The following is a 20624-nucleotide window of genomic DNA, read 5'->3' on the forward strand; positions in this document are numbered from 1 at the left end:
AAAAAAAAAAAAAAGAAAAAGAAAAGTAGACCTTCTAATTGGAGAGCTGGAAATCTCCAGGTGGGTACAGCACTGACGCTCTTGGTAATGCCAAAGAGGAAGGAGTCCTATACAATGGATGGTTTTGTGCCATTTAGATGGGCTTCCAGGCTGGTTACTTCTAAATAAATGCCTGAGCCTTAGTTAAAGTAACCTAAATAAATTAGTGTGAGATACAATCTTGATTACTAGAGTTTAATTAGGGGTTTTTTTTCTGTGAAGGACCAAGAAAAAAAAAAAAGTGAGAAACCAAAAACGAGGTTACAAAGAAACACTGGATAAAGTAATGTGTTGGAAAAAAATATATCTGATTGAAGACAGAGTATAATTATTTTTGTATGAATGGAAATTGCTGCCTCCTGATTTACATAACTTTCTGAATGTCAATGCCATACTGTTTACTTACTGTAATATATGTTTAAATATGTTTCAAAATCAGGAAGTACGCCTCTAAGTTTTTTTCTTTCTCATTTTTATTTTTAAAATGCATTTTATATGTATTATGTCATTTTTTCATGTAAGTTTTAAATATTCAAAAAAGGAAATAATACATATGTCACATAAGCTCCAAAATATATCTATGGATCACAATTTACATCTATTATTGCCTTCTTCCCTGTAGGAGAATCTCTCCTCTCTTTACACACACACATACACACACTTCTCACCAAAAAATTAGAAGAATCTCACTTTCTACATATAATAGAATAAGCTGCTCTTTGTTCATTGCTAAATATAAAGATTTTGCAATACCTTTAGAATAGTCTTCATGACAATGGAAATATTTAATTATGTATTAAGAGTATATCATAATTATCTAAATTGTGTTTATTGGGTTGGTAGTTTCAAAAAATCTCAATTATAAACAACGCTGTAATTTCCGTTCCTCTGAATAATATAGAACGGAATCCCCTTGGCCCTCTCTTCCAAATATTCTGGCCTCTGTCCCACTCATCCCTATCAGTCTCCTTTAGGCTGTAGTCATTCTTGCTTGATTCACCATCTTGGAAAATCTATTTCACCTCCCTGTCTTCTCCATTATATTATTCATCATGCAATCAATTATATTTTGAAAAATCAAGTATATGATTATGCCACTTCCCTCCTTAGTGTTTTTAATACAATGATACTGCACTCATGGTAAAAAGTATATCTTCATCATGTTTTATAATGATATCCACCTCTTCAGCTTTATCTCAAGCTATTTTTTTCTCATTGTACTTGACATTATTTTATTTATCACCATGATGTATTACATTCTCTCATAACTTAAATACATTAACCCTTCTTTGTCTTTCCGCTGGGATCTTCCACCATGCCCTCTACATACAGACAGACCTAGACCAGCTTGGCTAGTTTCTTCCTTTGCTTTTCAACTTATAATTCACTCTCTCACTACCTACACCATTTTAAATCCATTCTCCTCGCACTGACATAGCACACTGTCTTTTTTCCACTCATTTCAAATCATTTAATATTTGCTTTAATTTGTTGATGCTAAGCTTCACGAACCTACTCTTTCTTTATAACTATCACAGTGCCTTGAACATTATTTATGCTCAAGTAATATTTTAAAAATTGACTTAAAGACTGTAGGGAGCCACTTAAGGCTATAAGCAATATAAAGACATAGCAAGTAGGTTGGATATAAGAGGTGCAGACTGACTCTTCATTCTCATATCTACTATGCTTCTTTTTAATACAAACACCAGAAAATACAAACTCTGTTTCATTCTAAATCTTCAGTTAGCATTCTGAATGCAAATAAGATCCTAGTAATTAAATGCATTCTTGAAATATTTAAAAAGGAGAACAAAAGATAATTTTTTGCTGCTTTAAAATTTCCTACCAAGAAGCTAAACAAACTCTAGGTATACGAGTTTCTCCTAGCAACGTTGGTGGGCAAGACTATTCTCCATATTTCCATACCGAGTTTCCTTCCTCATGGACAAAGGGAAAGTGTGGGGGCGGAGCAAGAGAAGCCGTCCATTCCATTTTCCTATTGTTGAAGTGTAGCCATGCAGGTTTTTCTTTTTTCTTGAATTTACTAGTTACAAGAGTAGCTTATTAAGTACCATTTCCTAGAGACTCAAAGACGGTATAAGCAACTATATTCCTACATTTATAATATTTTCTTAAAATACTGAGAGTATTTGCTCTTCTCCAATCTCAGTTTTGAATGTCAGAGCACTGGAGCCAGAAAAGGTGGCAGACACTTGAAGAAGGACATCAACTCGACTATTTGAATGGCTTACCACTGAAGGCAGTTATTATCTGGTGACTATTGGAAAATGGAACACTTCTAGAACATGGCATGTGATGACAAAATACTTAAATTTTATTCTGTGGTCATCTGGAATAAAGAGTCAATTAAGATAACTCTTTGAAAGACCAAATGTCAAATGCCTGCTGCAATAAAACATATTAATGGAGAAAATTGTGCATGGGCTGTCTCCTTCTCCCTTCATGAAAAATATTAAAGAAAATGGCAGGTGAAAGATATTAAACTAGTGGCTCAAACCACAGAGAAACTGGAGAGTGTCAACCATCCAAAATAATGACTTATTTCTTATAATTTTAGGGCTGTTTTCATAAAATATCAGATTCAAGGTCTGATAATGTGGGTTGCTAAAATACCATATGAAATTAATTTACATTCTTGCCATAGCTAATTATTGAAAATTAGGAAATTTGTGGAATAAAGTCGGACTGTGAGAATTGAAAAGAGAAATTGTGGATGAATTTGGATGACTGTGATTATATGATAAACTTGTCCGATGGTCTAATTTTGGCTTATTTAAAAACCATATAGCGACTGATCCTAGGCATGTTACCTTGCAAGGGACACCAATGGACCTCGGGATGCACCCCAGCCTTCACCATTGCCACCACATCTGTAAGTGGACTCAGATCTCAATGTACTCTCAGACAGTGCAAAGTCCTGCCTGGGATGAGAAGCCTCACATGCCACAAATACTGTAGCCTCACTCTAACTGTATAGCATAGAAATCTAGGCAACTGTAGAAATTGCTTTTGTTTGTTAGAACCATAATGAAAAAAACAAAACCCACATACATTTAAATACAGCCCAATTTAAATACAGCCCAATACACCTGACCAAAAATTCTGGACCCTACAGACTGAGCTGAGCATCTTCTGGAGGTTCTGAAGTTTGCTGAGGTGACTGACTGAAATCTGGACTCACTGGGGTTTTAAGACCAGATATTCTTTCCATCTTACAATATGGGAATGCAAAGGATGAATAAAATGGAAAATTTCAAGTAGATTATCATATAAGATCTGCTTCCCTTCATCTTAGCTACATCTCACAGAAGAGCCTTACCACTACTCAAGATGGTGAAAAATAAACTGGAGAGAACACCAACATCCTTAAAAAAGGCTTGTATTGGCTACACTCCCAGCCTGTGAAAGACACCAGAGGACAGATGGAACCCCAAAGCAGGAAAAGCTAAAAGGGAGCATAAAATCAATAGATATCTCACTAATCAGCAATACTGATTAGTTACCAGAATTGTTTTATATGTAATATTTCTGGTTACTTGCTCATGAGGTTCCAGGGTAAAATACACTTCCGATTCCTATTTAATGTGTGTGTGTGTGTGTGTGTGTGTGTGTGTGTGTATGAAAGAAATAACTCTTAAATTAGTGTATAAGGTGCAGAAATAAGCCACTATAATAGGTAAAGTAAAAACCCCTCCCTTAGACAGGAATGGATTAGTTCACAGACCAAGAGGATGAAAAGACCTAGGTTTTATGACACTGCCACAGGATATATTGTATCTTCTTTCTAACTTATGCCAAAGATACCCAAGACCAGTTCTGAGGATACAAATATAGGGAAACAGACATGCTGAGATGTTTGTGTAGTTACTGTTCCTTGGCTCTCAGTCATCATTACCCGCTTAGAGGCACAGAACGCTGCTGCCATTTCATAGATCAGAATGAAAGAATGAGGAGGTCATGTGATAAATGGAATGTTGGACAATTTCCATCTCATAGTAAACCCAGTACATCCATGAAGTCATCCTATGGTTATTTCATCAGCTCCTGAAGCATACAGAGGCAGATCAGGATGTCTCAAAATCATATCTGTGTTCCCCTATTTAAAACAGTTTTTAAAATAAAACTGAGGCTTGTATATACATATTTATTGCATTGACACTTGCACCAATGATACAAAAGCAGAAGTCTGCTGACATTTTAATTAAAATCAAGATTATAGACAGATACATATTCAGATATAAACATAGTTAGCAAAAGATATAGACAGATACAATATTTAATATTACTCAACCATAAAAAGGATGAGATATTGCCATTTACAACAAAATGGATGGACCCTAGAAGGCATTATGTTAAGTGAAATAAGTCAGAAAAAGAAAGGCAAATATGATTCTACTGATATGTGAAATCTAAAAAACAAAACAAATGAAAAAACAAACAGAAAACAGAATCAGACCAACAAATACAGAGAACAAACTGATGAGTAGCTGGGGAGGGGGTGAGGGGACTAGAGAGATGGTCAGAATGGGTGAAAGGCAGTGGGACATAGAGGCTTCCTGTTAATGGAATTAACAAGTTATGGACATAAAGTCACAATAAACTGAATATACTCAATTATGTTGTAACAATGTTATATGGTGACAGTTGATGACTACAGTTTTGCTGAGCACAGCATCACACAGAGTTGCTCAATCACTATGTTGCACACCTGGAACTAATGTAACATTGTGTGTCAATTACACTCAAAATTTATTATAATTTTCACATAAAAAAGATTGATAGTCTTTATAGTGGTAAAGACTCAGTCTCTTAACAGATATCCTTGATATCCTTGCATTAAACAGGTTCTCTTTTCAAAAACAAATAACTGAAAGCCTTTGTTGCCAGTGATAAAATTCTAGTTTTCAAGTAGAAAATTACAATTTTAAAAATTTTTTATCTGTTACCATGAGCTTGACAGTTTCCCAATACTTAAAGACTTTTCAAATAAGGTTTGTCATGGTATTTATGAATGAGATTTTTGATATTACATAATAGAATGCGTCAAAATTTGAACGGTCTGCAGAATACCATGGATCAATATTACCAAGTGATCAATGAATGATGTTACAAAGTCATGCAGACATAAAAGATCCATTCAAAGTGCAAATGGGCTTATGTAATAGAGTTTGAAATTTATTGATAAGGTTTCAAATTCTGCATTGCAACTGACCTTTAAGAAACTACCACTTTTCAAGTTTTCTTGTAATATCAAAGAAGAATAGCCATTATTATCTGAAATGCTATTAAAGTGTGCTTCTCATTTCTAACTACTTTTCTTTGTAAGACCAAGTACTCTTCAGGTACTTTAACTCAAAAACATACAGCAATTGATTATAAGGATTCAACTTTGTTGTATTAATCCAGACATTAAAGTAGCTTACAAAATTATAAAATAATTGTATTTTTCTCACTTTTTTTGAAAATATAGCAACACTTTCATAAAATTATATATGACAAATTGTCCTCTATGGTTTATTATTGTTATTTTAAAGTGAATCAATAAATACATATTCAGCAAACTTCTCATTATAATATTGAACACAGTATTTATCTATAGATTTTACTCATATAAGCAAAAGCTTTTTGAGGTTTTCAATAATTTTTCAGAGAATAAAGTGACTCTGATACCAAAACTTTTGAGAACTATTCAACTAAATAAACTAAGAAACTAAAATTCCTGACAAGTATGGCGTCACAATATGGCAGACAGATCAGTCATCCACTATCCATACATAGGACATCTTTGTGAAAATCCCAGAAACAGGGAATAATGCTGAAGCAACCCTTGGACCACAAAAACTCAGAGAAAGAAAACTGCATTAGAAGGAAAAGAGAAGCGGTTTCACCTTGAACACATTCCTCCTGCCCAGGATGGCAGAGCACTGCTCTATCTCCCTGTGCTTATGGTTTCCACAGTGGAGGGAGAACCCGAAGTAGACTTCCAGTATCCCCAGAATTAGGAGACACTTGCTGTGAAGCCCACATAGGTCTTGCCTCACAGGGGTCACCAGGAGAATCAGAGGGTCCAGACTACAGGACATAAGCTAGGGATACAGAAAGAGGTGGAGCTCACAACAACCAACATGCAGATCTTGGCAGACCACGGCCCATCCAGTGGTTCGCCCCATTTGCAGAGCAAAGCTAGTGACTCCATCTGGCCAGGAGGCATGATTGGCAATTCTGCTCAGTTGCATAGCTGTTCCAGCTAAGAAACAAGTCCTATAGTCTGCCTGGACAGGGAGCCCATCAACAATCTTGTAGGAGCCCATCCTACAAACCTACATGGGCAGAGAACCAAGATAGAAACACCACCCACTCATGGATCATAATCTCTGACCCCACCTCACTAGTGATCCCGATCACCGAGTGACCTCCAATTAACTTGGGCAGTCATAGAGACCAGTCTACTATACCACCTAGGCACAGATCACAGCTGAAGGCCCTGCCTGATTGCTGAACACAACCTGCGTGTGGACTGACCTAAGCAAGAAGCCCACTGAGTGGTTTCACCCAATCACAGAGCATAACCTGTGGCCTTACCCGACCAAGAAACCTGAACAGCAACCTTGCCCAGCATCAGACCATAGCCTCCAGCCCCACCCAACGGCCAGGAAGAGCTGTCAGCCACACCTGACCAGGCTGCCTGGCCAGTGACCTCTCCAACAAATGCACCCAGCCTGTGGCCTTGCCTAACTTTGAGGTGTCCTACGGCGCCATCTGAACACAGAGTACAGCCCAAGAACCCACCTGATCATAACGCCCTGCCTTCAGTCCTGCAAATGTGGATTCTAGCCAGCAGCACCATCCATTTAGGGAGCACAGCCTGACTTTCAAGTTTCCAAAAGTCAAAGACAAAATTTTGAGGCACCAAGAGAAAAGAGACTTGTCACATACAAGTGAGTCCACCTAAGTTGATCAGTGGGTTTCTCAACAGAAACCTAACAGGCCAAGAGAAAGTGGAATGATATATTCAAATACTGGGAGAAACCTGTCAACCAAGAATACTGACCTGACAAAGTTGTCCTTCATAAGTGAGAAGGAGATAATCCTTGCTCTAATAAGAAAGCTTAAAGAATTCATCACCACTAACCTGCCTTGCAAGAAATGCTAAGGGAGTTCTTCAACCTGGAAGGAAACTAAATAACCATGTATCAACCTATGAATATCTCAAGTTCTGTGACAAAGGTGCATTATATAATCAAAGTAAAATCCTCTAATACTGTAATGATGATACATAAATCACTTTCAACTCCAGTTTAAAAGTTAAAGGACAAATGTATTAAAAATACCTATAACTACGATAATTTGTGACTAGATTCACCATATAATACATATGTAAATTGTAACATCAATAACCTAAAATGTGAGTGGGGAGAAGTATGCAGATTCTGTATGCAGAGGTAAAGTTGTTATCAGCATAAAACAGGAGATTGTCACTGTAAGAGATTTTATGTAAACTTCAGGTTACCTTCAAAGAAAAACCTGTAGTAGATACACAAAGGATTGAGATAAAAGAATCAAAGCATACAGCCACAGCAGTTCACATCACAAAGTAAGACAGAAAGAGAAGGAAAAGAGGAACTAAAGAACTCCTAGTCAGAAAGCCATTAACTAAATGGCAATATGAAGTCTTTAGCAATAATTTTCTTAAATATAAATGGATTGTATTTCCAAACAAAAGACATAGACTGGCTAAATAAAAAATACAAGATTCCACAATATGCTGCCTATGAAAATCTCACTTTAGCTTTAAGAACACATAAGCTGAAAAAGAAAGAATGAAAAAGATATTCCAAGAAAATGGTAACCAGAAGAATCCATCAGAAAATACAGACTTTAAGTTAGAAATGGTCACAAGAAGGGTGCCCGGGTGGCTCAATCAGTTAAATGCTGAACTTTAGCTCAAGTCATGATCTCATGGTTTGTGAGTTTGAGCCTCGCTTTGGCTCTGTGCTGCCCACACAGAGCCCGCTTCAGATCCTCTGTACCCCTCTCTTTGCCCCTTCCCCACTTTTGCTCTCTTTCCCAAAAATAAACAAACATTAAAAATTTTTTTAAAGGAAAAAAAATGAAATGGTCACATGAGACAAAGAAAATATATAATGGCAACAAGGTCAATTCATCAATATATAATAATAATTATTACTTAGGCATCCATTACTGGCACACCTACATATGCAAAGCAAATACTAAACAAACTAGAAGGAGAAAAAAAAAACAGCAGTTCAGTAGGGACTTAATACCCCACTCTCAACAACAGGTAAATCATCTGAGTAGAAAATTAATAATAAAAGAGGAGATTTCAAAAACATTATAGAGGAAATGGACCTAACAGATATATAGATCAAGATATAGGTTAGATGTAGATAAGATATGTAGATGCGAATATGATAAACAGAAAATTCCATTCAGCACCAGAATATATTCTCCTTAAATATGTAAGAGACATTCTCCAGGATAGATTAGATCTCAGGCCATGCAACAAGTCTTAACAAACCAAAGATGTTTGAGATGCTATCAAATATCTTTTCTAACCACAGTACCAGGAGAAAAACTGAAAAATTCACAATCCTGGGGAAATTTAACAACATTTTCTTAAATTAACAATGGATCAAGGAATGGGGTACCTGGGTGGCTCAGTCGGTTAAGTGTCCTACTTCAGCTCAGGTCATGATCTCAAGGCTTGTGGGTTCCAGCCCTGCTTCAGATTCTGTGTGTGTGTCTCTCTCTCTCTCCTTTCCCCTGTTCACACTCTATCTTGAGCCTTCTCAAAACTAAATAGTAAAAATAAATAAAAACAAAAACAAAAAAAGATCAAGTAAGGAGTCAAAAATGGAAAGAAAAAATATCTTGAGACAAACAAAAATGGAAACACAAAATGCCAAAATATATGGAATGTAGCAAAAGCAGTTCTAAGAGGAAAGTTATAGCTATAAAAAGGCCTATTTTAAGAAAAAAAGATCTCAAATACACAACCTAATATTACATCTCAAGGAGCTTGAAAAGGGACAAAGCACAAAATTAGCAAAAGGAAAATAAAAATAAAGATTATGGCAGAAATAAATGGTGTGGGGAGTGGCAAAAATCTCAGCTGCTTGGCCATTTGCTAGCCGGATACGTCACCCCCTGTGGGGAGTTGCAAAATAGGCAGGGGAGCGCCACTCCCTGTCAGAGGAGAAGCCAGAAGACCAAAGATCAACCGCCTGCAGGCAGGGTGGTATCGGCCCCTCAGGCGCTGTGCTAGAACACTGTAGTCTGGTTCCTCTTTTACTCCAGTCTTAATCCCTTGACCCTGTTTCCTAGCAACCGACCTAGGTCAGCTGCCTTGTTTTCCCGCCTTGAAACTTTTATAAGAAACAGTTTTCTGAATAAAGTTCTCTCTTTCTTGCCTGATCGGAAACCGTGAGTTGTGTCTTTACTCTCTGTGTGTCCCCTTTCCTGCCCTTTCTCTCCCTCCCTCAGGAAAAGAACCCACGAGGACTCTCCGCCCTGCCGGTCAGGGTAGAGGAGACAGGTACCGCGGAACGCCGGGGACGAGCGCGCCGGGACCCTGGCATCGGTTAAGACAAAATGGAATAGAAACTAGAAAAATAGTTGAAAACATTAATGAAACTATTTTTTGCGCAAAGATAAAATTAATAAACCTTAAGATGAATTAACCAAGAAATATGATACTGGATTCAAATATAATTCTAAATGAGAAGACAGACTTTACAACTGATATCACAGAAATACAAAGGGCCATTAGATACAAGTATAAACAATTATACTCCATTAGATTGTACATGGATATATTCTCCTGGCTAAGGGGCACACCACCATTCTTTTTGACTTTTCTGTTGGCTCACTTTTGCAGGTCAGAGATGAAATGTGAATGTTGAAATGGCATTTTATTCCATCATTTCAAGAAAAATGATGTGATCCTGGAGGAGTAAAAGCTCAGTTTTGTTAACTATCTGAGAACAGAACAGCACAGTCACTACAGGAAGCCATGGGATTGAAGTAGAGACACTAAGCAGTATTTTATGAGACTTCACTGGTGATGGTTCATTAATTACAGAGTCCCTAAAAATGAAATAGATAAGCACCCTGTTAAAGTGCTGCTTGACATGTATTGGAGGAAAAAATTAAGCATTGTAACTCAATTCAGGGCAGTGAGAACTCATGGTCTTTTTTTTTTTTTTCAATTTCTAGAACTAAGCTGGCTCCTAGAACTATAGTCCCCTGAATAAGGTAGAGAATATGTCTTTTTTGAGGAAAGACCCTGTTTTATAGTTATATTTGTATTCCATGAACCTTTCAAGAGTTCCATATTTTCCAGATGGCTATAAACTTGGAATAGATAAACAGCTATTCCTTTTGGAGTTAGTAGATACTAGCACTGAGCTTACAATGACCCTGAGAAACTCAACTTCCCACTGAGGTCCAAGAGTGAGAATGAAGACTTTAAGAGGTCTGCTGGTTACCAGAGGGGAGAGGATTAGGGGATGGGTGAAATAGGTGATGGGGATTAAAGAGTACACTTACCATGATGAAAAATAAATAAGTTAAGAAATTATTTTCCATCTTGAATTTTTGAACTCACTTCCAAATAATTTGTGTAGCTTTCAAATGTATATAACTAAATGTAAGCAATTTTACTTCACTAACATTTTCACGTAAGTAGAAATCATACTTAAATTATAAAACATGATAATTTTCAAATATTCAGTGGTTTTAATGAATAATAATTTGAAAAAACCTCAGGATTATGCTTTCATTAAAAATGTGAAAAATTCAATTCTCTTATTTAGTAAACAATGTGCTTCTTAAATTCAAAATTTAGAAAGTTTCAAAAGTCCTTAATAATTGCAAAGTATCTTAGGCACTGAGAAACCTTAGTTCTTGTGGAAGTAACTATTATTATAATGCTGCTACATAACAATAAAAAGACTGTTTATTGCTTATGCATCTGAAGTCAGCTGGGATCAGTAAAAGACTCTGATCCTCTTATCTGGATTGAATGGTTAATGAGTGATCTATACAGGCTTTTTCTCAGACCAATATGGCAGCTCCCCCTCAATTTATATTTCACCCTCCATTAGATTCTCATACTGTCTTACTCAGCTTTCTCCAGAGAAACAGAACTTACTCTGTGTGTGTGTGTGTGTGTGTGTGTGTGTGTGTGTGTGTGTAGGCTGAAGAACCAGGAAAGCCTGTGTTCCATTCAAGTCCAAAGGCAGTCCACTACAGATAGAAGAACCAATGTTGCAAATGAAGTTCAAAGGCAATCTGGTAAAGAATTCTCCCTTGCATGGAGACAACTGCTTTTTCAGTTCTACTTAGGCCTTTAACTGATTGGATGAAGCCTGTTTGCATTATGGAGAACAATCTTCTTTACTAAAAGTCCATTGATTTAGATGTTAATGTCATCCAAAAACACCCTCATAGAAAGACTCTAATGTTTGACAAGATATCTGGATACTAGGTGGCCCAGACTAGTTGATATATACAATTAACCATCACACATGGGAATAGCAGAGGCACAAAAACACAAGAGAAAACAGGCACAATTTCTTGGAGCATAGCCTCAAAACAGGCGTAACACCATTTCTGTGACAATCTATGGGATCAAGTCACAAGGCCAGTTTAAGGAATGGGGAATGAAACACCAACTCTTCAGGGTGATGGACTGCAGAGTTATATGTCAAGATATATCACAGAAAAGTGATAAACAATTGAGGTCATTAATGCAATCAGTCTAAACACTTTTAAAATCTTTGGTATGATTTTATTTTAACAAATGCATCTTCATTCCCTGATTTAATCATATGCTTAGATGAATAATTCAGAATGCTTTCTTACAAGTAAGTCCAGATAAGATTTGTGAGATTTGAACTTTAAAAGCATCTATTCTTGCTTGAAAAATGGTTAACAACCGTATTATATAGCATACCAGATTTGCAAGTTAGAATTTTTAACCACTGTAGAAAAAAAAAAAGAGCCAGATGTTTAGTCATCTATCAGCAATTTTGTGACCTGTAGAATATGTAGTGTGAGCAGACTGAACATTTATACACCTTATGTTCTGATTTACAGCTGGATCTCCAATGCTTAACGATTACACAATTTAAATAAGGAGCATTTAAATGTCATATTTTTGTCCTGAAGTGATGTTCTTCTTTTTTTTTCTTCCTTCATGGATCATTCAGTAGAAGGAAAGGGTTACAAATTTCTACATGAATGAAGCCAAGGGAAGCTTAAAAAATTTAAAGATAAAAATAATTTCATACAAATATTGGCAAGAATTTTTTTATGTTAAGATAAATCTTAGTAATCATTTTATTTTTCAAACATTGGCTAGGTCATGGATAATGTCAACGTAAGAACAAAGGAAAATTATATATAAAGAGATTTTTGGATGATGTCTGAACATAAAAAAAGTGATTAAAGTAGCTAGAAAAATAGTTACTTATAAACCATGTATTTTTCATTTTTCTTCTCCCTGCTGGAAACGTTAATCTGATTTGATGTTTTAAGATTTAATTATGCATGAGGAGTATTTCTGTCAGGCTTATTTGAAAAAGGATTTATTTTTTTTTAATTTTTTCATGTTAATTTTTGAGAGAGAGACAGAGAGAGAGAGAGAGACTGAGTGGGGGAGGGGCAGAGAGAGAGGGAGACACAAAATCTAAAATAGTCTCCAGGCTCTAAGCTGTCAGCACAGAGCCCCCACGCAGGGCTGGAACTCACAAACAGTGAGATCGTGACCTGAGCAGAAGTCAAACACTCAACCGACTGAACCACCTACCACCCAGGTGCCCCGAAAAATGCTTTATTTTTTATGTTTTTTACAATTTCCTATTTTCAGATTTAAAATTTATTCTTCCTACTGGTGAGAAACATAAATTCTTTTCTAAGTTTGAATAAGTTATACATACAAACAGCAAGATGTAAAGAAAGGTAGTATGTAAATAAATTACACTTATAAACAGCCAGAGCTTACCAAATATTTGGTATTACAATGTGGCTTTAAATACTGATTAAGGGGCTAATGATACTCTCAAAGATAACTAACTAAAGCCCAGTAGAGCAATTCTCTATTATACATGGATATATTTTTATCATAAGACATTATCTTATTTTAATCAGTGTTCATGCTACCATTTTCAGGACAAACTCATACTTCTTTATGTTTCTGGAGTCACATAAAGAAAAGACCTGTTGGTAGCCTAGTTTAATTCATGATACCTGAAAGTATCATGAAAGCAAACAAATGATTTTTGAAACATAACTCAAAGTTGCAAGTAGTTGCAAAGATTTATATTCAGGCAAGAACGGCTTCCGTGACATATAACTTTTCTCCAGTCAGCCTCCTCCTAGCAAATTCTAAAGTAGGCAAATAGATCATATCAGAATATATAAGAATAAACTTTAAAATTAATCTTCATCAAGTCAAAGATCCTTTTCTTTAGGGCAAAAGATTCTAGATATAATTTCTTTGTGGGATTTTGCCATCTTTTAAACAAGTAGAATACTAATTAATCCATAGATGTTCCAAATAAGTCAGAGGCACCTAACTTTCAGGCAACTATGTATCACTCTGAAATATCTCAGACCTTTATATAAAACACTGCAGACTACATAAATCCTATGCACCAGAGAGAGAAACTATCCCAACCCTGCAATATAATTAAGAACTGCATTCCAATAACAAAAAAATATATATGCATTTCCAAATGTGTTCCAATAGATTCCATCTCTTGAAATGGGTAAGGGACATTATAGAATCTGGGAAAAGATAATCTTCAACATAAAGGCTAAATGAGAGACTAATATAAGCTAAGGAGGAGTTAAATTAGAAAAACGTAAATCTTGAAGCAGTGTTGCACTGGTTTTAGTTAGAAAAACCTAGATATCAAAATTGTCTCTGACATTACTATGTGGTTTTGAAGACTGAAAAACTTTCAAGAATTTAAAATTTCCTCCTGCCAAGAAGAATACTGAAGATTCAGTGAGAAATTTGGGCAATTTAATGGTAACATATGGATTATCTGGCATAATGTAATTTTTCAATACATGGTTACTGGTAACTTTCATACTCTAATCTTGATTGAAACAGGCAATAAGTCTGTCTTTTCTAGCATTGTACCTCCTGACTCTAGGACAATTCCTGTAACAAATCATGTGTACAATAAATATTGGTGGATGGGTTAATAAATACATCTAGCAAGCACAAACACTGGAAAAGAACAGATGAAAATATAAAATGCCACATTTCTCAGTACAGTTCAATTAGTTAGAAAGACTTTAATTTAAAATAAGTAAGACTAGTTTTAAAAAATAAGACATATTGAACAGAAAGGTGTTATCCCATTTATCTTTGATCATTTATTACATTAAGGTAATAAGGATTAATGCAGTTGCAGGAATTTACAGGAAATACACATGGGACTCGACATTCCAACAGAAATAGAAAACATTCAGATAGAATCATAAAGAAAATACTGTGTAATAACTGAAAATATTTTTAAACTATGATTCTCAGGAAATTAATATTTTATCCTTGCCCAATTTGGATTTTATTTTGTTTATACTTTAAAAAATATGATCATTTCTTAAATGGTCATTTCACCTCTAGTTATCACATAACTATATCCCATATTCTCCTATTTCTTCTTATATGAATTCCCTAGGTCTAGGGGTGCTTGGGTGGCTCAGTCGGTTAAGTGTCCGACTTCGGCTCAGGTCATGATCTTCACAGTTCGTAGGTTCCAGGCCCGCATCAGGCTCTGTGCTAACAGCTAGCTCAGAGCCTAGAGCCTGCTTCAGATTCTGTCTCCCTCTCTCTCTCTCTGACCCTCCCCTGCTCGCGCTCTCTCTGTCTCTCAAAAATAAATAAAAAACATATAAATCCCCTAGGTCTATAGTAATCACAAAAAATTCCCTATTAATGTGTTTATTACAGTGTTTTTACACATTTATCATCATTTCCTTGATATTTTCTACTCACTTTTATATCCTTCCTTTCACTTTGGAAACTCCTAAATGATATGATATATGGTCATCAACCTGAATACATAAATCTAGGGTTTTAAATTAAAGAAGCACTTAAAAAGTTGGTGGGAGAATTATTGTAATGGTGAATTAGAAAGTTTGAAATGGCTAAAAAATTTTGAAAAGGATTTTCTCCTAGGTCTGGAGGCAAACCTCTGAGAGATAACAAGGAAATAAAAACTACTGTAACAAAATCCAGGAAAAACCATCCACAATTTAGGTTGGATATCCTAAAAGCAAAGACAGATGGGGAGGAACCAATATGGATTATTCCTCAAAGGGATTGAAGCCCAAAATTTTAGCATTTCACTTCCCAAAACAACCAAGAAGAAACGGGGTTGCTAATACCACTGGCCAACTGGCAGAAGGAAGTATCTGTCCTCTCGAAGGAAATAACCTCACACAGACTTTAAGTTATTCCCATGACTTTTTATACACAGTACTACTACTAGATAAAAATGCTAATGGAGCACACAGGAAGAAAAGTCACGATGAATTAACCCATTTGATATAAGATAGTAAACCACCCCCCAAGAAATCTAGATACTGGGGTTCTCAAATCCTAAACTTAAAATACCTATACTTAATATGTTCAAGGAAATTACATTTCAGCATAGATTCAGAAAATATAAAAAATACAAATGAAATTCAGGAATGTTAAGTAAGATCCTGGAAATTAAGTAGTCAACAAAGGGACTTAACATGAGAAAAAACAGTTTAGGAGCATCTTAGTGAACTAGAAAATGCATCAGAAGAAAAGTATCTAGAATAGAGCATTCAGGGACAAAGTAGTGAAAATAATGAAGATAAGGTTCTAGAGATATAAAATGATAAGGTCTACCAAATACGTAATGGGAGTTCACAAAAAGAAAGAAAAGAGACAGTGCAAAAACAACCTTGAAGAGAAAAGAGCAGATAATACATAATATATATGTAATAATTGTAAATTATAGAAAATATATAATATTATGAAAATATTTTAAATCATATGAAATTATATTTGTATGTTATATATTTATTTAATTACATATATTTGATTAAAAAAATCAACTGACACATTCAAGGAACCTTAAGATAAACACTTTGTCTACACACATCATGATAAAACTCCTAAAGCAGAAGTTAAAGAAAAACCTTAAAAGTACAGCACAAAGTAGATGATTTTCAAAAGTGACAAAATGAATCTCAGTACCTTCTTTTCAACAGAAACAATGGTGAAATCAGACAATACAATGGTGAATTAAAGAGAGGAAAGAAAATTAACTGTAAATGTGATAATAATCAAAGTAAGGTATTGTAGGTACAGTTTATATAGCTTACAATAGTCACTCTTAAAAGATCTATAAAGTAGAAATGAAAATGAAATTGAAAATGATCTACCATGCAAATACTACCCAGTGAAAACTTGTGAAAATCTGTTATCATAGAAAAAGTAGATTTTGAGGCAAAAGCATTATAGGAGACATCATAGTATAGGAGTGCCTGGATGGCTCAGTTGGTTTAAGTCCGACTTAGGCTCATTCAGAGCCTGGAGCCTGCTTCAGATTCTGTGTCTCCCTCTCTCTCTTTCCCTCCCTGTTTGCACTCTGTCTCTCTAAAACATAAAATAAAAACGTTAAAAAAAATTTAAAAAGAGATACCACAGCATAATAAATTTAAAGCATCATACATACATTATGTGTTGAAAGAATTTTATATGAATTGCTCAGGAACCAAGAAGAAAAATCAATAGGATATAAAAGATTTGAGAAACAGAATGTAAAAAATTGACCTAATGCCCATTTATAGAAGATGGCACCCAACAAGACATAAATACACATTATTTCCAAGTACAAACAGGATATTTAACAGAGCTGATCATATTCTGGGCCAGAGAACAATGCAGCATGTTTTAAAATGTAACATATTGATTGTGTTTTCTGACCAAAAAGTAATTAAGCTACAATCAGTAACAAAAAGCTCTAGGCAAACCACATTATATTTAGAGATTAAGCTGTAAATGGTTCTTTAAAAAAAATCATAATTGAAATTAGGAAACATTTTGATATAAATAAAATTTTAAATACTATCTTTAAAAGTTGTGGTTGATTTCTGCTTGGCGCCAGTCACAATTAACTTTTATGAGGAAAGTTAAACAATGAGGAAATTGGACCAAATATATTAAAAAATCGTTTTTGTACATTGGACCAAAAGCGGCAAAAAATGTGACTACTAGTAAAAAGGAAACAAAAGAGGCCTAATATCACATGATTTTAAGACTTTATTTTAAAGCAATTACAATCAGAGTGTAATTTTGGTATAAAGGGAGACATGTACACCCGTGGAGAGAACAGAGGGCCCAGCAGTGGGCATACAGAGATGGGGAATTAACTTTTGACAAATACGGCAATGTCATTCATTGTGGAAATGGTACCCCTTGCAACAAACTGTGCTGAAACAATTGTCCATATACAAATAAAACTAATCAAAGCAAAACTCAGACACATGTCAAATCATGCACACAAAATATTAAGATGTAATAGATCAAAGACCTAAAGATTTGAGTTAAGACCTTCAAACATCTGGAAAAAATATGAAAATAAAACCTTTGTGACTTTGGATTAGGCAGTGACTAAATAGGGCTCAAAAAGCATCAAAGAAAAAGATGATACATTTGTTTAAAATAAAAAATGTGCTCTTCACAAAACCCAGCAACCCTGCACCCCTCCCCCACTCACACGGGAAAAGGCAAGTTAGGATGCAAGTGTTTACAAAACATATAATTCAGTAATGGTTCATATTTGTAATATGTAAAGAAGCATTAACTCAGTAATAGGACAAACTATCCAGAATAAATGAGCAGTTTTGAACAGACACCTCACCAATGAAGATACAGGAATAGCAACTAAACACACCAAAATATGCTCAATACCACTGGTCCTGAGGGAAATTCAAGTTAAAATGACCTTGAGTCACTATTAACCATCTACTAGAAGGGCTAAAATTAAAACCAGACACAAAACCAAGTGTTGGAGAAGCCACAGAACCACTGGAATTCTCTGATATTGTTCATTACAAAGTATCAGGGCAGATTAAGAAATAGCTTACTAGTGTCTTAGCAAAAAATACACCACATATTTTAGCAACTCACATGTTATCAAAAAGATATGAAAATCTATGCTCATGCTAAGATTCATGGTAGCTTTATTAATCATATTCAAAATAGAAATGTGAATCATAAAAAACCCATGGTACACATTCATATACTGTGATATTACTCTGCACTAAAAAGAGTGTACTACTTACTTACACACTTGAAAACAATACCCCAATATTGAACTTCAGCAACCTTATGCTTAGGGAAACCACCAAGACAAAAAAAAAAAACAACAACAACAACAAAAAAAGAAACAACAACAAAACTACATACCACATGTGGAAGATTCTTTCTATCTATCTATCTATCTATCTATCTATCTATCTATCTATCAATCAAATTCCCAAAAAACAAATCTATAGCAGTAGAAGAAAAAATAAATGGTTCTCAGAACTGAGGAAATATAAAGAGAAAGTGACTAAAAAGGCATAAGGAGACTTTTTTGGAAAGTGGAAATATTCTAATCCTGGTTTTGGCAGTGTGGTTACATGACTGTATGCATTTTCAGAACACTTATAATTGATTTATTTTATTGCATGTAAATTATTACTCAATAAAACGTATTTTAAAACTATAAAAACAAACAATAACTTCTTCACATGTAGAATTTGCACAGAAAAAAATCCATGACCATAAATGGAAAGAAGGCTCCAAGTCTATGAGCTAAGATTCCATTTCAATGAACAAGAACAGCAAACACGTATTTAACTACAAGAAAAAAAGACAAAGAGCAGATATAAGTGAAAGAGAAACAAATATGTAATTGAGAAAATAAAAAAAGTCAAAAGTTGTTTCTCTGAAAAAGACTTAGAGACACTGATAAATCCCCTAGTCAGACTGATCAAAAACTGATCTATTGAGAAGATACAATAACCACTGCCAGGAATGAAAAGAACACTCACTACTCACCTGCAGATACAATAAATTCAGAGAATGTACTTTAAAAACCATTCCAATAATTTGAAATTTATGCATAATATACAAGTCCCTGGAAAACTACATCATAAAATACGGACATGAAAAGCAATAAACATCTGAATATTGTAAGGAATTCTATCTGTAATTTAAAAACGTCTAATAAGAAATGCCAGTTTTGTAGTTTTCAAGAGTTCTTCCAAACATTTGAGGGTCTATATTACACCAACTCAATACAAATGTATTATTTGTAATACAAATCAATACAAATGTATATCTGTAAAAATTCAGAATAACCTCAAGAGCAAAATCTGAAAACGACATTATTGAAAGGAAAATTATAAGTGAAGACAGCTTTTTAATTGATGCAAATTTTTTACAAAATGTTTGGAGAGAGGTGCCTGGGTGGCTCAATGGGTTAAGTGTCCAACTCTTGATTTCAGCTCAGGTCATGATCTCATGGTGAGAGTTTGAGCCCCAGGGGATGCAGAGCCTGCTTGAGATTCTCTTTCTCCCTCTGGCTCTCTGCCCACCCCCTGCCTCACTCACTCACTCATTCTCTTTCTCTTTGTCTCTCTCTCTCAAAATAAATAAATAAAACATTAAAAAAGATATTTCAAAAAATAATAAAAAGATATCTGGAGAAACTAAGTAAATGCAAAAATATAATTTTTTTATGTTTTATTTCCTTTGAAAGAGAGAGACAGCATGAGCAGGAAGGGTCAGAGAGAGAGAGGGAGACACAGAATCCGAAGCAGGCTCCAGGCTCTGAGCTAGCTGTCAGCACAGAGCCTGACACAGGGCTTGAACCCATGAACCGCAAGATCATGACCTGAGCTGAAGTAAGACGCTTAACCGACTGAGCCACCCAGGTCCCCTAAAAATATAATTTTAAAAATCAATTAAATTAGATATATTCTAGGAGTGCCAGATTAGTATAACATTTAAAAATCTTAAAAATCTACTTACTGTTTCACATCTTTAAAGTAGGGCAAAAATATGTAATTATTTCAATAAATTTAGTAAAAGTGATAAAATTCATATAGTTTTTTTATCAGTATATTTTATTTTTTTTCCATAATATTTTATTGTCAAATTGTTTTCCATACAACACCCAGTGCTCTTCCCCTCAAGTGCCCTCCACCATCACCACCACCTCTTTTCCCCCCTCCCCCTTCCCCTTCAACTCTCAGTTCATTTTCAGCATTCAATAGTCTCTCAAGTTTTGCATCCCTCTCTCCCCAACTCTCTCTCCCTCCTCCGCTCCCCCTGGCTCTCCATTAGGTCTCTCCTGTTTTCCTGCTAGACCTATGAGTGCAAACATATGGTTTCTGTCCTTCTCTGCCTGGCTTACTTCACTCAGCATGACACCCTCAAGGTCCATCCACTTTCCTACGAAGGGCCATATGTCATTCCCTCTCATTGCCATGTA

At 35.2% G+C, this 20624-nt stretch overlaps 1 pseudogene; it reads right to left on the reverse strand.

The window, feature by feature from the left end:
* LOC115290559 overlaps window positions 1-20624 on the reverse strand; it is a 30118-nt pseudogene that overhangs the window by 8509 nt on the left and 985 nt on the right.

This window comes from Suricata suricatta, chromosome 4 (assembly GCF_006229205.1).
Source record: "Suricata suricatta isolate VVHF042 chromosome 4, meerkat_22Aug2017_6uvM2_HiC, whole genome shotgun sequence".
NCBI lineage: Eukaryota > Metazoa > Chordata > Mammalia > Carnivora > Herpestidae > Suricata > Suricata suricatta.